Genomic DNA, 23,946 nt, shown 5'->3' with positions numbered 1-23,946 from the left:
ATTTAGGCAATGCCTTTCAGTTGGAAGGCTCCCAGTATGTCACAGAATTCACAGTACCCCCCACAAATGCAGCATATGGGATTTTGGGGCACTTAACTGAACTTGGATTGTGGTTATTAATTTTTATGCTGGTCAGCACTGAGGGAGAGCCCTAACTTCCTGTCAACCAGCACGCTTTCCTGCACTCACCCCAGCTGCCGCTGCTGCTGCACTTGCTCTGTAAGCTCATTTCTGAGCCACATGCTGAGGCCTCCCTCAGAGGGGGGACATTGGGAAGCAGCACTGCTAGCCTCAGCACAGAATAAAAAGAAGACTGATTTCAATTTACTTCAGCAGATTTCAGATCTGCTAAAATAGTGAAAATAAATGGACAGCACTGGCTTCATCTTTTACTCTGTCTCATGCCCCCAGACCCGAAATCACCACTTCCCCCACTACTGGAACAGAGCCACTGCCAGGATAGAGTGTAGCAACTGCTTAACAGCTCACAGAGACCCCAACCAGCCGTTTCGATAGCCAGTGAAAAAGCACACTGCATCATGGGAAATTTAGGTTGATCAATTATATTGCTGATCTTCAGAGAATTTCAATATGCCAGTGCTGACAGCCCTACTCTTATGCAAAAGAATCATGCTATATTGAATAATACGTGGCCAGACTCAGATCTGATTCATTTTTTCATTGTGAACAGTTTATTCAATAAATATGTCTAACTCTATCCCTTTGTGTGTTACCCATGAATAGATCACTACATTTGTTCCTTATTAAAAATCATTATACAAATAGTTTTATGAGTCTATTTGAGCTGAGGATTGTGAACAGCATTCTAAATTTGTGATTTGTGACTGGTAAAGCACATCAAATGCTCTCTTCCCAGTCTGACTGACCTAGCTCCCATAAACTACTTCTTACCTCCCCCTAAAACAGATTAAGACAAAAATTCTGTCTTGATTAAACACATCTTGACTTGCAGTCTGAAATTCACATTTCACTAATGTTTGCAATTGACAACTAAAAGGGTACAAATACACAGAACTGATGGAAAAGTCCTGCAGAATTTGATTGCTATAGACCTGACTGGTTTTAATGCTACTGTTCTACAGAATTTATGGCCGTAACGAATCAAGCAAAAATAGCTCAGATCTCCATCTGCAGCTATGGAGCACAGAATACAATCTAGGAAGCAACTTTAAGCCTAAAGCCTGCTTTAACCCACATTGGGGGACTAGTCCTTGGACTGGGGAGCATAAAAGGCACAGCAAAGGATTTAGCCCAGAATATCTATCTCATGGAGCATAAGGACTAGAAATGGCTCCTTTCTAACAAAGTCGGAGTTGAGATTTCCTCTCTTTTCTAAAGACACGAGACTTTAATTTCTTACCCAGGTACTAACACTTAAAGGAGTAACAAAAATTCTGCATAGAAAAAGATAGTTTAGATCGTTTTAGGAGATTGCTACAAAGTATCTGTATAATCCTCTTCTTTTGATGCCTGCAGAGCTGAACTAATGGTATGAAAGCCACTGTTTCAGGTATATGTACACATGCTCACAAAAGAGCACTAATAATCCTTTTGAACTGCTCTAATAGTTTAGCAGTGAAATGTACATCTTATCAAAATGCCTGAAAGTGCCCAATTGTTTTACATTTTTATCAGCACATATAACTCACATATGGCTTCATCACCTGTGAAGAGTTTTTGCAGCCTTCTCAAAGTGATGCAGCTAACAGATTGATACCAGTACATCATCAGGTACTCACTTTCTCTCAATCCACTCTGTAATATTAAGATTTATGCTAAAATATGTCACTTGATGTGTATTCTGAATGCCTTTGTTTAAATGTGTTAACAGTCCTGTTACTGTGCATGGCCCATATCACTAACAGCTCTCGGCTAGATTCTTCAAGCTATTATCAGACTCAGTAAAAGTATATTATTTTGCTCAGGCTCTGCAGATAACATCTGTTCAATTCTTTTACAGGCAATAAATACTCTCTTCCCCTGACTCCTCAGGCTTCTATCTGCATCACCTTGCACCATGAGTAGTCAGCCGCACCGTAGCAAAGTTGGTGTGAAGGTGTACTGGATTAGAATGACATCCTTTAGCACTCACGTTGACAAGCTTTACATGACTACATGAGATGTAAAGCCAGGGAGAGCCACAAGCCGTGTATGTCAAAATATTTTCCTTTCATAGGTTGTCACATCTGACGTTGCCTGCAACAAATCTTTCAGGTTCAGAAATTCACTGACCTTCCCATACCTATACATTCACAGCCAGCAATTTCTGTGCCTCATCTAATTACTGGCTAATTAGATTGCATCATATAAATCGTATTAGAAGCCATATTTTAAAAATAAAATACAGGAATTTGAACACCATCTTTCTAAGCAGGCATATTCACTCATTGACTAACTATCCCAAGAAAGTTGCATTGACATCTTCTGTCAATTTGATTCCAGTCATTTCTGTGCTACATTTTGCTTCCCTCTACATCTCTTTACTGGAAATGTTAATATTTTGTGCTCTTAGTAGCTTCCTTAGTATTTCAGAACTCATTATGAGGTTATGTGATGGCTTCTCAAGTTGGCTTCTTTCTTATTATAGCAGCAGGCATGCTGATGGGGGAAGAGGTGAAGGGAGCAATTGACCCGGGGCATGGCAATTCAAAAGAGTCTGGGGCTACGGCAGCAGTGGCCAGAATGCTGGGCCCCTTTAAATCACTGTGCAGCATGCTCCGGACGGTTTTGAGGGCTGGAGGACGCATGACCCAGCACTGCCTCTTCTGCTTGTGACCCTGCCCCTTCCAGGTGCATGGAGCAGGTCCACCCTCCCCCCCCATACACCTTGCCTAGGGGCCCAGAGAGGCTCTGGCAATATCATTCATACATGCACTAGAGTCATTATAACACCACATATTAGGGGTATTCCAGTTACCCATAACAATTCATTCAGGGCTGAATCTCAGCATACAAAATTGTCTCAGCCTGGAAGGGAATTTTCTCTTGACAAAACTTGTTTAAATATCTTTAAGTTGACAGGCATAAAAAGGGCAAGAAGCTATTGGGTTTAGATATTATTTCCCTTTACAGTGAGAGAATAATGTGTAAACTGGCAAAAAGACAAGTTATTATTGTGCCCAGTTCTCCCCTCACACTGGTTTTAGACTGTAGGAGTTACTTTGAATTATACTGGTGTAAGAGGACAACTGCACTTATGCTGAATTTGTGTGGTTAAGCACTGTACTAGGACTTCTCAGATCTAGGTTCCATGCCTGGCTCTCCCACTGTCTTCTTCTGTGACCTTGGCAAGTCCTGTAACCTACCCCTGCCTTACTGATCCCGTCTATGAAACTGGGATAATACTACTTTGCTAGCTCACAGAAGTGTTGTGAAGTAAATTCATGCCTATCAGTGCGATTCTCTTGTGCTCCGATGATTAAAAACCCTATATGTAAATAAAGCAGTTGCTGAGTATATGAATACCAAGGCCTTTTTCTGATCTGTCCTCAGGGTTAGGATCAGGAACCCTGATGGGCTTTAGCCCCTCCCCTACACTGTGTTCACCATAGGACATTTAGATTTTTAAGTGTTTTAGTCCACTTTGCTGTCTTCACAAGCTATTTACAAAGCCGATTCTGCCTCATTTCCTCTGCAGAAAGCAATATGCCAAGAGCGGAGAAGGGAGAGGTGCACAAAATAAGGGAAATCAGCAGTCCTGAGTGTAGAAGGCCAAACTTCTTGGAGACCTACACACACAAATGCATGTATATGTAACTGCCACTAGGCGGATTTGAACCTCGGACCTTTGAAGTGGAGTATAGGAGCCTCTACCCTTGTGCAAGAGGGTTTTTCTTGCACAAGAAGGGGCAGTGTAGACAGCTCCTTTTGGCGCAAGAGCCTCTTCTGCAAAAATGGCGGTGCATTAGGTATGCAAATGAGGCTCGGCGATATTCCACGCTTAGCCTCATTTGCATATTTCTCACGCAAGAAGCTGCGAGTGTAGACATAGCCTAGGTGTGTGGGTCACATATACATGCTGCTGAGTGGGCCCTGTTCTAGAGTCCTGCCAGGCTCTCCCATTCCTTCTCCCATGTGGGTGGGGAATATAAGGAAATCCACACATTATAGAATGCACAGATTATAAAGCCATTGTGATCATTTAGTCTGGCCTTCTGTATAACCCAGGCCATAATACTCCCCAGAATTAATTCCTGGTGCAACAAGAGAATCTCTTTAAAAAAAAACATCCAATCTTGGCTTTAAAATGCTCAGTGATGGAGAAACCATGACAACCCTTGGTAAATTGCTCCAATGGTTATTGACCTTCACTGTTAACCCCCCCCCCCCCCCCCCGAATCTTATTTCTAGCCTGATTTGTCTAGCTTTAACAGGTACATCCATTGGAAATTGTTATACCTTTGTCTATTAGATTGAAGAGCTCTCTGTTATCACATTTCTGTTCCCCATGTAGGTACTTACAGACTGTGATCAAATCAGTCCATAACCTTCCCTTTGATAAATTAAATAGATGGAGCTCCTTGAGTTTATTAGTCTCAGGCATGTTTGCTAACCTTTAATCACTCTGTGAGAGCTGCACTGAAGACTGTGCATCCCAGGAGGGTGGGAGATCAGGTTTCATTTAGATAAGCATCCAATAGCCTTGATTTTCTTCCCATTGATACTAGTGACATCAGTGGAATTAGAATGGCTTTTTATACCAGTGAGAGAGGAGAATTGGCTAGGAATTTGGAAATGTATCCAGATGCAAGGGTCTCAAAACTAGGCTAGGCATACCACTCCCATGAGATATCCATGAGGCCTGCCCCTCTGCTTCTGGGCATGGCTGGAAATATGTGTCCAGTCTCTGTTGCTATTTCCATATTTCTACTTCCAGGTTTGGCAAAGTGCTAGGAATGTGGGGAGGGAGCCCCTCCAGAACCTTTGAAATGGCCCTAATTCAAGCTCAGTTCTTGCCATGAACAAAAGTTTAGAGGGCCTCTGCCTTTGCTGAACAAATTAACTCAGCCCCGATCAATTCCAAGTCAGCTGTTAAAATTCATATAATGCAGTTGCATACCTTCCTCATTTTCCACATCTACCCATAACTCTCACAGTGCTCAGATGGAAATAAGTACGATATCTCCTTCTCAATATTAGTGATACCACAGGTCTTCATTTCACTCCCAGTCACAGCTGTAACTTGTACCATCAGCCGCTGTTCTGACCAATGGGCAACAGAGGACAAATAAACTTACACGTGTTTCCCGAGTAGCTGAATGCACATAATATCACTAGAAAGAATAAAAAAAGATAATAGTTAATTCAAGATGGCTTACCACTTCAGGCTCCAAAAATGTGCCTGTAAGAGTGCCCGGGGGGCCACCTCATAGACGTGGTGCACATGGCCCAGACTTTGCAGCAGCCTGTTGTCCATCTGGTGTTCTCACTGCAGCCCTCTGCTTAACCCTCTGCCTCTCAAGAATGAGTAGGAGTTGAAGTCTAAAAGAAACAAAAGGCAGTCTTTAATAGATGAAGATTTAAAGGCACACAGCCAATTTGTGTGTGTGTGCGCGCGCGCCAAACATATTTATAATGTCAAACAAACAAAAATAAGATTTTATAAAATCCTGAAATTACTAATATGTTCACAAATATATTTTTTTTAAATCTAGGGAATATATGTTATACAAATATCGTGATGTAGTATCTGAAACATGATCACTGCCTGTTCTATTTATTCCCTCTGAAGCACCTGGCCTTGGCTATTCTCGGAAGACAGGATACTTGGATAGATGCACTATTGGTCATTTTTATGGAAATCCAAATTTTATAGTCCTAAGAACCTGCAAGTGACACTGCATCTCAAAAGAGTGAAACCCATCCCCAGTGATGTTCATTTTTCACAATAAGAAAAATACTAAGTACAAATTTAGGGTCAGTCATCTAAAGAGCTTAAATTGCTTCCCTAGATAAGGTCAGATTAAAACCAATTCCCTAAAACACTAGTTTCACAATTGATTTCACTGTGTACTTCTATAAAAGTGTCCACACATACAGAATTTCACAATGACATATCAGCTCAAACACAAACCTCCATAGCTATCACTTATTGGTAGTATGTACATAGATCATCCTATCAGTAGTATAATATAGCTGTAAAGTACTACAGTCAATTTTTATATAACTCTGTTTTTTTTAATTGGAAGTGAGTCTAGAAGCTACAGTAGCTTTAACACAAGTTCACATTTGCAACGTTCACCCCTTTTTGAATAATGTATTCAAAATGTTTTAAAAGCTTTTCTAGACTAAAAATGTTTTCTTTTCCCTTCTTTTTAACCAGCAGTCACAAAGAATGAATGGCATTTAGTCTAACGGCACATGTGGACTGAGGCCAAGAACGTAAGATTTTCTTTGAAAAGGAGAATTTTTCAGAAAGCTATGAGCATATGAAAACAGGAGCTGTAATGAATGTCTGAATGTGGAATAAATGATAACACTGGCTTGCCAGCAAATGATACTATAAGAAAGTGGCTTTATGCCATCTATAGAAATCAGCATTTTCCAATCAGTCATTCTTTGAATTCCTGGTCTTGATTTTTATAATTTTTTATAACATGACTATCTCTCACATCAGTCCAGTGTTTGCCATTGTAGACATTCTGCATATATCATTGATTTTTGCAAGCATCATATCCTTCCAAAGTTACTACAATACCCAACTTCTCTTGTTAAGTCACTCCTGTTTTTTGTTTCAGCTATACCAGACTAACACGGCTACATTTCTACCACTATCATACATGTAGGCTTTGTATTTCAGGTAGTTAAAATCACAGCTACTTTCTTGATTACATAAATGGCGGTCTGGTTACTCCAAAGATATCATGGTTAGTTCTTCCAAACTCTCTGAGGCAAAGGTGAGTGCGTGAGTGTGTGGCAGGTCGGTTCACAGCTGCAATGTAGTTGTTTGCCTGCAAATGTCAGGTGAGAAGGTCTGATTCCCTAGAACAGTATCAGCCATGTCACAGCTAGTTAAAAAATATAAATTAGTGCCTTGCTATTATCAGTATATGTTAAACGCCATACAGTTAATTTTGCTGAGAGTTAAAGCACAGGGCCAAGAGACCTGGACTCTTTCCCTGGCTCCTGTTCCTTAACTGATTTCCCATGTGACCTTGAGCAAGTCCCTTGGAGTAAATTTTCAACGGAACGTCACAGCACTTGTACTTCATAGCGGCATACACACATGCATGGCTAAGCTAGAACAGGTACAAGCCCCACTGTGACAAATTGATGTTATGAATGAAAATTGTAACCTTTGAGCACGTGTACTGACCTGGTGGCCTGTGATTCTCATTTCTCTAAGGGATAAAGCCCGTAGTGAATGCCAATCTAGATATTCCAGAGGGGGCAAAGGTTTTTGTAGTATCTAAATTAGCATGCACTGTCATGTTTGTTAACTGCCAATTAATTAGTTCAAGTTAAAACAGTCACAACAGGCATGTCTGCAACTACAGGGCTGCAGTGGTGCAACTGTATCCCTATGGCAGTCCTGCTGCAGTATGGCTGGTGAAGATACCTGTATGCTGACAGAAATGAGCTCCCCTATTGGCATAAAACAGCTGCCTCCATGGCAGATGCTGTGTGGGCAGGAGACATAGCACTGTGCACTTTTGTCAGGGTAATTTAAGTCACTTGTGAGGAGTGGTTTCTTCATACCCCTGAGTGACAGGTTATGCCAGCATCAGCTGTGCTATAGGCATAGCCAAACTCTAGACTAGACAGATGCTTAGGGAATATCTGCACAGCAATGAAAAACCGGCAGCACCGAGTCTCAGAGTCCATGGAGATTGTAGGGCCTGTGGGACTTGTCTGTGGGCAGAGTTGGCGTGATTATTTGTGGGCCTAATTCAAATGGGGCACTGTGGCTCAGGCTGCAAATGGCCGCACATGGCACGTTCCACAGACGCCACAGTCGCCATGGACTGGGGCTGGTAGCTTGGGGAGCTGAGATACTCAGGGCGCCCTCACCACTGGCACCCACAGCAACCTCCTCCTCTTCTCCTGTGGGTTGGAGACCCAGTCGGGGTGTGAGGAGCACCACCATCATGCCCAGCCCACAGCTTCAGGGCATACCTCAGGTAGGACGTGCTGCCTGGTTGGGTGGGCCCAATAATAAAACATGGGGCCATTTGCAGGGGAACTGACTGCACAGGCCTTGAGCCAGCCCTGGCTGCAGGGATAACAATAGCAGTGTAGACATCCCTCCTTGCACCTGGTCTCCAAGCTTCTCCCCCTGGGCCAGGTTTCAGAGCCGGCTCTAGCCCCAGGGAATTTCTGCATTGCTAGTTTCAGCATTGCAACCTGAGCCCTGTGCACCCAAGACAATTGATCTGGGCTTTCAGACTCAACATGACAATTTTTTTTTCAGTGTGGTCATCTCCTCAGTGACCACACAAATTGCAAAGCTATTGAAATTGAGATCCAGTGCATTTTCACCATCATAACTTGCCACATGCACTGCCACAGCTGATGTAGGCACTATCCAAAGTTTTAGCCCGGAATCTGTTGACTCCTTATGAATTCAGGATATGTAGAATTCTTCCTGGATGCTTTATTGTTGATGAACGTGTGTGTAAGCAACAACTTTGGCAATGTGTTTTTAGATTCATCTCACAGTAGTTCTCAGTTAAGAGATTCCCCTTCTCAAAACTCCAAGACAAAGGCACTCAGAGAAAGTGGGAGAGAGCTAAATGTATTAGTAGCACAGTGCAGAGAGAGAGAAAAAAACTTGATAGGGAAATATTTTACAAGAGGAAGAACCACAAGACAAATACAGCACATTGAGTTAATCCCTCATCTGCGATTTGGGATCTGTTTTTACCATGAATGTCACCTAGAAATAAGTCAAAATGTGAAGCCCATAAAATGTAGCTATACTATCACCACACAGGATAGGAAGAGAAGGTGAAATGGAGGTTAAGGAACAAAACTGGGACTCAGGGGCACTGAAGTTACTTCCTGGCTCTGCCACAGAATTCCAGTGTCACCTTTAGGCAAATTACCTACATTTGTTTGCCTCCATTTTCCTATCGCTAAAATGGAGATGATAGTCCTTATTTTGCCTTGTCTCCTATTTAGATGGTAAATGGCAGACTGCCTTTTATAATATGACTATACAGTGCATACCACAAAGGGGTACTAATTCCACTTGGTGTTTCTACTAATAATAAGGTTGAGTACATACCTTCCAAACTAAGGTATGTGCATTTAGTGTGTGGATTTCAAGCAGCTTGGGATCTGGCCCTGGTTTTCCAAGTTAGATCTGCTCATTTTAAGCAAAGATCAGTGTCACTGTTTTACAATCACCAAGAAGGAAAAAGGACAATGGGTAGAAGAAGAGAGGTAAATGGAGAGAAAGAAGAGTCAAGGAAAAATTATTTTTCTGCTCTCTCTCGCTATGTCTACACTGCAAGGCTATTTCAGGATACTGGAGTATCTTGAAATAGGTATCCCATATCTTAACAGCAAGCCCTTTATTTCAGGGTTGCTATTCTGATGTCCCTGTAAACCTCATTCCACGAATAGAGGTTTCAGAATAGAGGGTTATTTTAAAATCTGGTGCTATGTAGATAGTGGGAAATTACTAAAGAAGCTATTTTGAAATAAGATCGAAATAAAATACGCAATTTACACCCTCTCTCAAGTAATCTTAATAGAACTGTGGTTTGAGGTTTAATGTAGATGATTGGATTAGGGAGCATTTTGAGGTGCACACAATCAAATAGCCATGTCCCACATTTGGTTTGCCAGGCCTCTCTCTAGTTTTTTTGCCATTCCAAAGGAATTTTTGCTTTTCACAAGTTTTTGTTATCTCTTGGCAAATAGAAGGAAATAATCTGAAATTACAGAAAAAATATTTTGCAATGGTGGAAAAATTAAGACAAGACTTACCATAAGAGCTTGTAGATTTGGAAGACTCAATTTTTCACTGCAGTTGCATCGTTCCTTGTAAAACAGAGCTACCACACCAAGCCAGATATTTACTCTGCTCAGACAGGAACAGAGGGTATGTCTACACTACCCCGCTAGTTCGAACTAGCGGGGTAATGTATGCATACCGAACTTGCTAATGAAGCCCAGGATTTGAATTTCCCGGGCTTCATTAGCATAAAGCTGGTGCCGCCATTTTTAAAAGCCGGCTAGTGCGAACCCCGTGCCGCGCAGCTGCCTTGTGGAACGAGGAGTACAGATAGTTCGGAATGGCTACGTAGTTCGAACTATCTAGCCCGTGCCGCGTGTAGCCGCGCGGCACGGGGTTCGCACTAGCCGGCTTTTAAAAATGGCGGCGCCGGCTTTATGCTAATGAAGCCCGGGAAATTCAAATCCCGGGCTTCATTAGCAAGTTCGGTATGCATACATTACCCCGCTAGTTCGAACTAGCGGGGTAGTGTAGACATACCCAGAGAGGTCAACTGATAGCTAATATTCCCTGAGTAACCTTTAAGAGAACCTGTTGGCCAATTGAGAACAAGAAAGGCCTATGGATGTACAACTCTTTTGTTTCTTAAAATGGTAATCAGTGCTTTTGCCTGCTCCCACCCTTCCCATACTCTCTTCTGTGCAATGAGATATTTTAAAAAAATGAAAAACTACTAGGACTCTAATCTATAGTTGTGTGGCCCTGCTGGGCTGTGAATGAGGCCTGTTTGAAGGCCAGTTCTTCCCAAGCATTCTATCCACCCAAAGTCCTGGGCTACGTCTAGACTACATCCCTGTTTCAGAAAAGGGATGTAAATTAGACGTATCGCAATTGCTAATGAAACGAGGATTTAAATCTCCCCCACTAAGGGATAAGGGATCTTTCGGAAAAGGCTTTATTTTCCGCAAGATCAGCGTCTAGACTGGCGCTTTTTTCCGACAAAGCTCCGTGCGGAAAAAAAGCAGCAGCCATTTTTATGCTAATGAAGTGGGGGAGATTTAAATCCCCGCTTCATTAGCAATTGCGATGCGTCTAATTTACATCCCTTTTCCGAAAAAGGGATGTAGTCTAGACGTAGCCCTGCTGTCTAGAAAGGAAGAAAATCCTGTTTGCTATACACATATGGATGTGATCTGAATTGAGACTTCTGGCATGCTGATTGCTGTGTATTGGCAATCTTCATGGCTTTGCCTAGTAGGAACAGGCTTTGCCAAAGTACAGGCTTTGCCTAGTACTTGGACTGTTAATTTATGGCAGCAGCCTTCTTAAAATAAACACATGGGTTTCTTGTTCATATGCTGGTATATTATTCTATTTATCTTAGATCCTATTTACATTCCATACTTAGTAAATGGAAAGAGGAGAGTTCATCTCTGTGAATTCTATACTTCCTGGTCAGTCCCAGGACTTCCACACACAGCTTTTTGATCCTGAGGGTTCCACAGCACGCTGGCTTTTTGCAGAGCCAGGCTTTGTGACATTGTGCAGCTTGCATAGCTTGGGAGGTCATGGATAGTTCTACTTACTGCAGTCTTCAGGCCAGTGTCTCATGAACATCTTCCCATTGCACAGAGCTCTAAGCTGTTGCAGTTGGAACTTTGAACAATGGGGTTTTCTTTCCTGCACTTTAGTGGTTGTGCCCACAAAAGCTCACGATACCATCTGCATGTTTTGTTAGTCTTTAAGGTACTGCAAGACTATTCATTTTTTCTACAGTAGCTATATGATTGTTCCAGACTCTACAACTACAGTGAATTGAGAGTACAAGGAGAAGCAGGGAAGTAAAATCTATATTCCTTCTAATGGAGAGCTGTCCATAGACTATGAAGCAATGGCATAGCTAAAAGGGGACAGGTAGGTGGGTAATAATGAGGTACGGAGGGAAAGAAGGGTTGGGGCAGGAGATATTAGGCTGCCTGCCCCCAACCAGCTGGGGGGGGGTGTATGTGGACGCCCTGGGGTGTTCATGAGCAAGGTTCATGAACAGGGGCTTGCCCTTTTCTGCACACCTGCCCAGCATTGTAGCCCAGGAGTGGGGTCCAAACATGGGTTCTATCCCTGCTCCTTCCATGCCCTAGCTGGAGAGCTTGATGGGCAGATGGAGTGGGGCGATCGCTGCTCGCTGGCTGGAGTGCCTGGCAGAGTGGGGTAAGCTCCGACATGTTGATCTTGCTCCTCAGTTGGAGCCCAGAGCAGGCTGGAGGAGCAGTGCAAGAGCTGGGGCATGAGGAGAGCTGGTCGGGAAGACTGGATACAAAGTGGGTAGGCTATCTCCCACTCAGCCCACACACAGCTATGCCCCTGCCAGGAAGATGATTAGATCCGGTGTTTTTTGTTTTGAATCCTCTGTCTATGGAAAAAAATATAGCACCGTCATAGAGCTCAGGGTGGCTCTCAGTCAATAAGATACAATCACAACTATCCTCTGCTACAAGGTCTTTTCAGCACTTGTAAACTGGAAGTGCATTTTGCTTCATAACCGCCCAAGAGACATCTTGATACCAGGCATGGAAAGGCGTCTCAAGTGGGTTCTCTGGCTTAGAAGATGTCTCTAAGAGTGCTGTGTTTCACTTGAATAACCACTTCTTGTACAAAACAGATGAGGGCTCTCAGGATTCAAAGATGTTTGTGGAGTAGAGCCCCATCTTTCTTCCCATACCTTTGCTAAGATATAGTGCTTGTTCTAGGGGCACTTTTTGCTGGTGGTAGTCTCCTCCCTAGCATGCGATTGTCTGAATAAGAGCCATATTGAGAGATTCCTCCCCTCCATAATACTCAGAACCCCCATAAGAAGTTGTAAAATTAAATACCTATACTGGATTTATTGGTCCCTGAGAGCTTTTTAGGAAATGTTCTTCTTCTGTCAATGGTGCTGTTAATTATGTGAATTCTTGGGAGTGAAGCGGACATCAGTGAATTTAAAGTACAGTAGGTGGCATTTAACAACAATCAGATAACATCTGTTTGATAACAGAAACATTTTGCCTGGCACCAATAACAATTGATTATAACATTCATTAGTCTGTGAGCAGGCTTCAGGCTAGTACCTCATGACCATCACCCCACTGCACAGAGCTCCGAGCTGTTGCAATAAGACCGTTGAGCAATTATTTTTGTTGCACTACAGTAGCTCTCTAAGGCTATGTTTAGACTACATCCCTCTGACGGCAGAGGGATGCACTTCAAAAGTGCAAATGAAGCCTGGATTTAAATATCCCGTGCTTCATTTGCATAATGACGTAATGGCGCTCTTTCAAAAAAGCACTATTTTGAAATTGAAACCGCAGTCTAGATGTGGTTATTTTGAAAATGGGGTGCTTTTTCTAAAGATCCGGTAAACCTCAAAAAATGATAATGTTTGGCACTATTATGTGTAGCCCGACAGTCTGATGGAACGTGAGGTAGATTAGATCAGAAGCAAGGGTCTGGCTTTGGGTTTGTATTGCAGATTATTTGACTTGTCTTTAGGATTTGCTTGACCCTGAGCAATGAATAGAAACTTTCAGTTACTCTGCAAACACAGCTGCGTGTCTCTGTGCTAGGAGGTGGTATCTGAGATGATCACTACAGAGTGTGAGGGAACATTATGCACATACCAGTGAGACAGCTGTGGCATGTGGAATAGATATATAAGGCTTCCCGGGTTTATCGTAAAAGTGACAGTGAAAATCTTTGGTAAAAATTTGCTTTATTCACTCTCTGATCTTTGACCCAGTCTGTATTTGTGCTGGGGGTGCTGAGAGAACAAAGTATCATAACACTGAATGCTTAATTTTCCTAAAATTAATCTATGAAAACTATCGTTATGTGTTTACTCCACTAACTAGTCAGCTTTCACAGTGAAGCAAGAGACAGCATCATGGCACTTATGGGTATTGATTATTTAAAGTAATGGGCTGAGACTGATTTAATCTAATGCTGCAGTGTCGGGGATTCTAAATAGTGTTTCTTTTCATGCAGAGAAGCTGAAAAGTACAGGAGTCTCAAGGGCAGGCTACATTCCACTTGCTATCCAGAGACATTGGCTTACAAACTTCCAAGACTCACTGTACCCCAACATCCAGCTAAAAAATATACTAGCTACATAACCTTTCAAGCTCCCAAGGCCTAAATGTGGGCATAATGAGACAAAGGCCAGGAATGCGGGGCACAAAAATGAATCATGCAGGAAATATAAAATGCTGTGGCACTCATGTCTTGAGCCTTCATGACTTTCTCTAATCCGTGTTACGACCTTGCATTTCTCATGTAAGTTATTTTTAACAGTCATAGATAGGCACCATGCCTCTGTGAAATAACAGTAACTTTGGGCTAAAATGAAGATGAAAATGAAGAAGCCCCTTAAATTAAGGGATCAGTAAGAGGTATAGTATGATGCAGGCCCTCCGATGGGGAGACACTGGAGGCAACTACCCCAGGGCTTGGTGATTCAAAATGGCCTGCGCTCACAGTCACACCCCTTCCACCCAAGGCCTGCCCCTTCTGGGGCTGCTAAGTCCCACCCCTCCCTAGCTCAGGGTCCTGGCATTTGTCAGCCCCACTGGTATGACAAGTGGAACTTGAGAGAAAAGATTTCAGGGGGGACTTAGTCTGGACTTAGTTTGTGTTTCTGAGTCCTCAGTGATTCTATCAGCTGTCAGACTCTAGGCCTCGGTCTATGATACAGAGCACTGAACACAGACCTCTCCCCTACAGCACTGCATTGCTAATGAAACAAAAGGAACAGCTACACAGGTGGAATTCACCCCAACCTATTGGGCACATGTAGGCATGCCTTTTCTGCTAGAAGGTAAAATCCCCATGGTGCATAGGGTCACCTACAGCACTTAAACTCTGTGTCAAGAGCTTTCATGGGTCTGTGGGGATTTTACTGAGAGTTTCACCTTATTTCTTAGGGGTGAGGCTGGCACTAAGAGAAATGTGGGGCTAAAAGCACTCACCGCCTAGAGCGAAGCATAGTGCTGGCACGTACTTCTCTCTTCCCAAGCTAGGCAGCTCAGTTTGCATTCCTACTAAGCTATTTCTAGGCATCTCCTGAGCACGGACTATCAATCATGCCAGATTGTGTAGTGGTTTCGTGATGTGGATAAGTATCCACTAGGGACACAGATAAGGCAACCAAACTTATTAAGGATGTGATTCCAAATCTCCAGAGAGCAAAAGTTTCTATAGTAACCCTCTATCCATCCAGCCTGGTCAGCTCTTGTAATTTCTGATATAATACATCTATTTCATAAGACCATGTTGTCACATTACATTGCATGACATGGGAAACACACACAAAAATACATGAGACTGCAAGCATTTAACATTTCCCAGTGTACGGCACTTGAAAAATTGTTGCAAGGCTGTGCATCTTATATTCTGCAGTGTTGGGTGCCCTAGACAGATATTAGACCAATTTAAAAATAATAGTGATAAGATATGTGCAAGGTGAATTTGAACCCCTAAATTTTAATTGCTATCTCATGCTGTTATATACAGATGTCATATCACACTCTGATTTCTAAGGCCAAATTAAGCCTGTGATGGAACTTTCCTTCCAATTTTCCTTACCATTATCACTTTGTGACCAATCTTTCAAGTTACTCACACAATAACAGTAGCCCTATCTGTATATTTTAGAAATGTGCGTCTGTCCATCCATCTGTGAGTCGGTTTATTCAAGAACAACTCCGAAATGGTAAGAGCCAAGACCACCATATTTGATATGCAGCTTCCTCTTATCATGCTTTAAAGCAAGGCCAGGGTTTGGGATGTGCGTGGAATGTAATTGTTTCATATCAACCAGAAAGAGAGGGGTGTGGGAGCAGGGACAGTTATACTCAATCATGACCACAAGGAGGGGCAGTAAGCACAAGAGAAAAATGACCACAAGGGGCAGCAAGAACCCCCCAACTGCTAGCCAGCAGCACCTGGGGAGAAGCTGGTGGCCAGGGTATGTGGCCCCAAAGTGAAACCAGGGCCAGGGTGTGTGGCCTTGCCTGGATTCAGGCCAGCCCCAGAGAGAAGCCGATGGCTGGTGAATGGGGCCTCCCCCTTTGGCTAGACCCAGGGAAAAGCTGGCAGCCAGGGTGCGCAGCCCAGGCAGTGGCAGGGTGTGCAGCCCAAGGCTGGCCCCAGAGGGAAGCTGGTGGCCACCCCCCACCTCCTGCACTGAACCATCCATCCCTTATCCCAAGCGCTCCCTCCTCCCAAAGCCCTGACTCTTGCACCCTCCCTACCACCAGCCCCAAGCAACCTAGGATAAGTCTTCTAATAGAATTATATGAAAGAATTGAATTCAGATGCTTGATTCCATCTATGCACTCCTATGAGGGAGCAAGGGGACAATGGTCATTTAAAGCCACTTTTACATTTCCCTCATCCCCAGTTATAAGTGCTGGCCAGCTTCTGCTAAGTCACTCTGCCACAGACAGGAGAAGCCTCAAAGCTGCATCAATTTTGCATTGGCTGCCACCACAGTCTCGGGAGGTGGGGAGGGAGGAGGCGAGGGTTCTGGCTGACTTCAGGGAGTTCACCAATGCATAAGGGACACCACTGCTACACCTCTGTTCTCCAAGCCTCCTATGTTATGTCAGTGTCACATGAGCATCTATGATGGCTTCATGCTCCTCTCAGATGCCTCCATGCAAGGGAGAATCTTCAAATGGGGTTGGTCCACAAAGCAACCAAAAGGGGTGACAGAACTTGGCCCATGAAAGTATGTACATTCTGTTCACCCAGGATATTTACACATGGGGTATTATGCCAACATACCATAACAGTGCTTTGCCATAGCAATGGACTACTGCATTAAACTTATTTGGATACTTATAAACATGCATATGATCCTTCTGAAAAGTCATCACCACCTTCAGGAGAGCAATAACAGTCTGTGGTGCAAATTCATATTGGAGGACATTTACCTTATGAGTTTTGTGTATTCTTGACCATATGGACTTAACAGCTGCCAGCCATATACACACAATTTCAGTGCTAAAGGAACAAAATAGCTTATTTGTTTCACATTGTGTTCCAAATATATTCAATACAAGGGCACTTTTCCACAATAAAGACTATTGGGCTGCCTAAGTTTAGCTTGATAAACAATGGTATTTTTGAGATCAGAGGTATGAGAAAAAATGAACAATTGCTTCTCCTGTTATTAAAAATCAGTGAGATTTGTGCCATACCCCTATCCCTGATTTTTCAAAAATAAGATACCCATCCTGGGTTGGTGCTCTGTACATCAAGCTCATTCAGATGGGAACTTTCACAGGTGAGAGAAAAATAACGGAGGAAAAAGACTTTTGGAATGAAATGTGGACAAAACTAGACACACAGCACTGGCACTGTTGCAACACTGTATAGGCTCTAAACGCTGTGAAACTATGGCACACACTTAGGCTACGTCTATACTACAATCCTCTTCCACAAGAAGAAATGCAAATGGAGCGCTCATTTGCATATGTCGCGCTCTCACTTGCATTTTCTCCTCGGATCCCTTTTGCGCAAGACGTTTTTGTGCAAAAAAGCGCTGTGTAGATGGCTCCTTTTTGCACAAAACCCCCCTTTTGCACAAGAGCCGTTCTTCCTCAAAAAATGAGAACGAATGGCTCTTTTGCAGAAGGGGGTTTTTGCACAAAAAGGAGCCATCTACACAGCACTTTTTTGCACAAAAACCTCTTGTGCAAAAAGGATCAGAGGAGGAAATGCAAATGAGAGCACAATGTATGCAAATGAGCACTCCATTTGCATTTCCTATTGCGGAAGAGGATCATAGTATAGACGTAGCATTAGTATTCAGGTCTGAACATCAAAACTGTATATGGAAGGTCACTGCTATTTGGGAAGGCTGTGCCTCCTTCCTAGACTTGGAGATCAAGTTAGGCCTGGGGAGAGCAGACAAAGGATTTTGATTTGAATTTGGTTGTTAAAATACCCAAAAGCTGAGATGATTTTGGAAAGTTTACCTTGGCTCTTAGGATCTTATTTCTCTGTATTTTATAGTACTGAGGCTCAACTCACAGGAGGGATTTGGGTACTTAAGTCCAATGTTTAAGCACCACTGGCCTTCACAAAACCATTGGGCAGCTTCTGCATAAACCAATAAGTGTCCAGAGTCCCCATTGTGTCAAAAACTGCTGACCTTGCAGAAATCTTAGTCCTCTTGATTCTGCTGAGCTGCTCAGGACCTAAATCATGCCTAACCCTCTATGGGAGTCACAAAATGGGTATTCCCCTAACCACTGGGCTACAGAGCCACCCTCTCTCTTTTTCTGTGTCCCTATTGACTATTTAAGTAATTCATGAAAAGTGGAGAAGCTTCAATAGGACAGAGGTGCACCAACAATCCAGAATACCCTGTAGCTTAGTGGTTAGGTACTCACCTGGGAGGTAAAAAACCTTGTTTTGAGTCCTTCCACCAAACTAGGTAGACTGGAGATTGAACTTGTGTTTCCCCCTTTCCAAATGATTGTTCTAGTCACTAGGGATATGGCTACCCTAAGGAGCAGCAGTTCCCAGCCTTTTCCAGATGGGTCCCATTTTGACAATTCAGGAAGACTTGGTGATCCAAGGCAATTCAAAAACAGGGGGAAGACGGAGGGCCAAGCCACCTGGGGAGACACTTGGTGACCCTTTTGAAATGTAATGGCGACCCATATTTGGGTCTCAATCCATAGGTTGGGAAACCCTGCTACAGAGTTTATTTAAAAAAACGGCCAGTTTTCCAACAAAACCTGAGTTATGTCCTCACTGCAATTGCATTCTTCTGAAAATAAATCAAAAGGACAGAGGGGTTTTTCTGGAGTTGGTAATCCTCTTTCTATGAGGAAGAAACCTTTTTCCGAAAGAGCTCTTTTGGAAAAAGGCATGTGTGGATGGGGAAAAGGGAGTTCTTTTGAAAGAATAGGAAAGAGAAAAAAGCAGAAGTGTGCTGGTGGCCATTCTGTCCATAGTAATCAAAGTTTACACGTGAGATAGCATCCATTCTGTGTGGACGCTAACTTTTGAAAAAGCCGATCGCTTTTTCAATGCACTTTTGTGTGTGGACGCTCTCTTTCAGAAGAAGTTTTTTTGGAAGATCTCTTCCAAAAAAAGGTTCTTCTGAAAGAAGCCTGCAGTCTAGACATAGCCTAGGGTACAGCGCAGGGGGAGGGGAAGGTAAGGGAGGGCAGGAAAGAGAGCCACCACGGTCTGTTTGTATGAGACAGATCTGACCTGGTTTAGGCACCTAACACCAGGAGAGAAAGGATATATGACTGTCAGTTCTAAAAGGAAGGAGGTGCCTTCCTTGGTCTGGAGATAGGCACCTATCTCCCTCTGCAGAGCCAGTTTAGCTCATAACCACTTTCCTTGGCATTGTCTACTGCCTAGCTTAGGAAACTCCCCAATAAGTGGCTTTGGGCAATGTTCCCTCTAATGTTTTCCATCCATGTGCAGATTTTTTTCCATTCATGCATGGAATAAATTTGTTTATGTGCACCGAGGCATGAATAGAAACAAAACCCAGCTGTGGGTGCTCTGCTAATCAGCTAGGCAGCATTTGAATCTTTCCTGAGCAGTTGCACGAAAGCACTCTACTTACGGGGAACACTACTTTTGGGAGTCTCTTTGGGGGGAGGAGGGGCTAACTCTCCCCATTCATTGGGCACCTAACTTGAGGCTGTGAAATCCATTAAGCTGCAGGATGCTATTGTGAGAATTGGTTTTTAAGTTTGCTTGCTTAGAAATTTACCGTGGAAAATAGGACAAGTTATTTTCAGTAAAGAATGTTATAAAGAAATGTAAAAGTGCCAGGCAGCTAAATTAGATTAGTCTACACCAAAAAGGTGCCATTAATATAATCCAAGGGCTAACGAAATGATGCTTGTTAAAAACAGTTGATATGAAACCCAGAAGTTAATTAACCAAAGTAGGTGTATGGAACCCCTCAACACTGAGGGGATGGGTAATTCTACTTGCCACTCCCATTTTAGGTCCTTAAAGAAAGACTTTTGGACCTATAAGGGAGAAAACAGTAAGAACACAGGATATGTCTACATAGCAGCGTTATACATCATATTTATAGTAGCCCAATGTCTGTGACTCTGTAACGCTGAAACGCTGGCTGTTTCCTCTGGGCAGCGCTGTTGCCTCCCGCCGTGGTGCTCGGCTGACTTCTGTGCTGCTCAGCCAGGCCGCTGCGCAGAAGTAAGCAGCGCAAGCGGCCGTTTGGGGTCCGCACTCCCCATGCAGCTCAGGGGTGAGAGGTGGGAGGGGGAGAAGAGAAAGAGAGAGACAGAGAGAGAGGCAGGAGGTGGACAAGAGCTGAGCCAGAGCAAGGGCGAGGCAATAGGAGGAGAAGAGAGAGAGAGGCCATTTGCGCCGCTTGCTCCCACGTGGTGGCCCAACTGAGTGGCGCAGAAGTCAGCCAAGCACCATAGCGGGAGGCAACAGCGCTGCCCAGAGGAATACAGATAGTTCGGAATAACTACATAGTCCGAACTATCTAGCCCGTGCCGCGTGTAGCCGCGCGGCACGGGGTTCGAACAAGCCGGCTTTTAAAAATGGCGGAGCTGGCTTTATGCTAATGAAGCCCGGGAAATTCAAATCCCGGGCTTCATTAGCAAGTTCGGTATGCATACATTACCCCCCTAGTTCGAACTAGGGGGGTAGTGTAGACATACCCTTATTTAGAAATAGCATGGCTACACTGCAGATACCCATCAAAATAGCGCTGAGCTATTTCAAAACAGAGCATCTACACTGATTGGCGCCTCAATCATATTCAAAGCCCTCCCAGAAGCACTTTGAGAAGGACATCAGGAAAGTAGTTACTTCCCGTAGCTATTTCCTGAAGCTATCTGAGACGTGTGCTTAAAAGGACCCGCCTGTACAGTCATGACTAAGGCTCCTCTGTTTTGCCTACCTCCTTGAGGGACAGCAAAGCCTTCTCACTGCCTGCTCTGGTTTCCTTTACAGACACTACAGCATGCCCACCATGGAGCAAGTCCTGCTGCCAAGGAGTCTCCAGCTCCTGAACCTCATGCTGTACCTCGTGGTGCAGTTTTTGTAGGCTGCTCTCATGGCACTGCAGAATCTGAACCCCCAGCTCATTGCAGGGTTCCTCTTCTTTTTTCTCCACATGTTGCTCATGTGGCACAGTCCCCCTTCCCTGTTTGTCTCCACATCAGAAAAGTGCAGACAAATAAACAGTGACAAGTTTTTAAAGTGCTTGTACACAAATGCTAGAAGTCTAAAAAATAAGATGGGTGAACTAGCGTGCCTCGTGTTAAAGGAGGATACTAATATAACAGGCATCACAGAAACCTGGTGGAGTGAGGACACTCAATGGGACACAATCATTCCGGGGTACAAAACAGGTCATGCGGGTGAGGGAGTGGAGAATCAAATGAAGTAAAAATCTTAAATGAAACAACATGTTCCATAGAATCGCTGTGAATAGTAATTCCCTGCTCTAATAAGAATATAACAGTAGGGATCTATTATCGACCACCTGATCAGGACAGTAATAGTTACTATGAAATGCTAAGGGAGATTAGAGAGGCTATCAAAATAAAGAACTTTTCAGCTTGGAAAAGAGGACACTAAGGGGGGATATGATAGAGGTATATAAAATCATGAGTGGTGTGGAGAAAGTGAATAAGGAAAAGTTATTTCCCATATCCCATAATATAAGAACTAGGGGCCACCAAATGAAACTAATGGGCAGCATGTTTAAAACAAACAAAAGGAAGTTCTTCTTCCCAGAGTGCATAGTCAAGCTGTGGAACTCCTTGCCTGAGGAGGTTGTGAAGGCTAGGACTATAACAGGGCTTAAAAGAGAACTAGATAAATTCATGGAGGTTAAGTCCATAAATGGCTATTAGCCAGTATGGGTAAGGAATGGTGTCCCTAGCCTCTGTTTGTCAGAGGGTGAAGATGGATGGCAGGAGAGAGATCGCTTGATCATTACCTGTTCGATTCACTCCCTCTGGGGCACATGGCATTGGCCACTGTCCACAGACAGGATACTGGGCTGTATGGACCTTTGGTCTGACCTAGTATGGCCGTTCTTATGTTCTGCAGGTGGTGAGGGCCATCAGCACCATCCTGCTCTGCCAGATCATCCTCCAGAGTGATATGGGTTTCCTCAGTTGTGGTGGAGGCCATTGACAGCACCCACATCCTCAGCAGTACCCTGACCACTGAGCAGCCGACTACATGAACTGGAAGGGGTACTTTTCCATGGTCTTGCAGGCCATTGTGGACCAATGAGGTCAGTTCACTGACATCACGGGTGGTCAGGGAAGGCTCATGATGCCTGCATCTTCAGGAACTCCAGCCTCTTCCAAAAAATGCAAGCTGGCACTTTTTTCTCCAACCGCACCATCAGGGTCAGGGACATGGACATGCCGATGTGCTTCGTGGGGGATGCTGCCTACTCTCTGCTCCCGTGGCTTATGAAGCCCTACACAGGACACCTTCACCAAATCAAGGAATGGTTCAACACCAGGCTCAGCAGGGCCTTCATTGTGGTAGAGGGCATCTTTGGGCATCTCAAAGGGAGGTTCTGGTGCCTCCTAACCCTCCTGGGCCTCAGTGAGCAGAATGTCCCCCAAGTGGTGGCAGCCTGCTGTGTCCTTCACAATGTTTGTGAGAATGAGGGGGAGACATTCCTTCCCGGGTGGGAGGCAGAGGCCTAGCAGCTTGGCAGATCATTTGAGCAGCTATGCATGGCTGCCATCCAGCAGGCCTAGTAGGGGGCTATGCACATCCAGGAGGCCCTGAGGGAGAATTTCAGACAAGAACACCGATAAGGTTCTCCTCTGTGCCTCCCCACAATGGGCCTGTGCATTGCCCCTCTGTGCCTTTTCTTCCACACTCCTGCCTTCCCTGGCACCCTTCCTCCTCCCCTTCTCCTTTGATAAAATAAACCAGACCTTTTGCTTTGAACCAAGCAAATCTATTTTTTGTTTAACTGGAGTAATTGTAACTGGGGAGGGACTGGGGAAAGAACCTGGGAGTGAGGAGGAGGGGGGAGGAAGAGAGAAGAGGAGAGTAGAGGCTCAGCGATGGGGCTAGCTTATGTGGCACCTGACTCAGGAGTGGCGCCTGCCTCAGGTGGTCCCACTACCTCATGTACAGGGCCTTGGCAGTCCTGGCAGGGGGCAGAGGGAGAAGCCAGAGGGGCAGGAGAGGGAGTGGGAGAGCAGCTGCGCAACTGCTCAGTGGCTACGATCAGGCAGTCGAGGGCGGCTGTGTATGCCGCACACACGCTGCAGGCAGTGTTCCCTCTACGCTGCTTGGCAGCACAGCTTCACAGGTGATTCATCATCCCTACCCAGTCAGTCAGCTCCCTGAACAGAGCCCTGAGCCTCTGACTGGGCAGGGCTGATGAATCACCTGTGAAGCTGCTGCCACCCCGCTTAGAGGGAACACTGGCCTTGGGTCTCTTGTGTCAGTTCCCGCCAGGTGGTGAGGTACAGCTCCTGGTCTACTTCCCACAGCCGGTCCTGCCGCCCCAGAGACCGCTGGAGGCCATGCAGGCAGGCAACATGCTCCTGCTCCAGGCCCTCATGGGCTTATCTGCAGCAGGGACTCCCATGAGGTCAGGAGGCTGGTGCAGGAGGTGTTGCGGGTACCTCAGTCATAGCTGGTCCAGCTGTGAAGAACAAACAGATGGGCAGTCATCCCAGGAGACAGGGTGCATGAAGCCTAGCCCTCATCTCTGAGGTGGCACTGAAAAGTCTCGGGTCAGACGAAGATGATGTGCTTGGAGCAAGGCCATTTGTGGTCTACACAGTAGGCCCCTTCCTGCAGGGGCACAGATATCCCCAAGGAGGGGGGTGTGCCTCGCTACTCCCATATCCAGGGGACAAGCAGGCATGGGAAGGTGCTAGTGGAGCCAGGATGATGGGGCAGATCTGCTTCCCTGCATGCTGTGCACACACTAGGTCTGGCAGTGGCGGCATCCCGCAAGGAAATAACTACTAGCC

At 44.6% G+C, this 23,946-nt stretch overlaps 1 long non-coding RNA gene across 2 annotated transcripts in view; it reads left to right on the top strand.

The window, feature by feature from the left end:
- LOC112544788 (uncharacterized) overlaps positions 1 to 22,879 on the top strand; it is a 37,079-nt gene extending 14,200 nt beyond the window's left edge. Inside the window, exons 3-4 of one of the 2 annotated variants that reach the window (XR_003088115.2) lie at positions 15,608 to 15,665; positions 22,037 to 22,879. This is a non-coding gene — a long non-coding RNA (uncharacterized LOC112544788). The remainder of the gene's footprint in view (positions 1 to 15,607; positions 15,666 to 22,036) is intronic. The other variant, XR_012905141.1, reaches the window with a different exon arrangement.
- Positions 22,880 to 23,946: the final 1,067 nt, after the last annotated feature.

The sequence above is a fragment of the Pelodiscus sinensis genome, chromosome 7, assembly GCF_049634645.1.
Source record: "Pelodiscus sinensis isolate JC-2024 chromosome 7, ASM4963464v1, whole genome shotgun sequence".
Lineage (NCBI taxonomy): Eukaryota > Metazoa > Chordata > Testudines > Trionychidae > Pelodiscus > Pelodiscus sinensis.
This window is presented reverse-complemented; position numbering and strand designations above follow the sequence as displayed.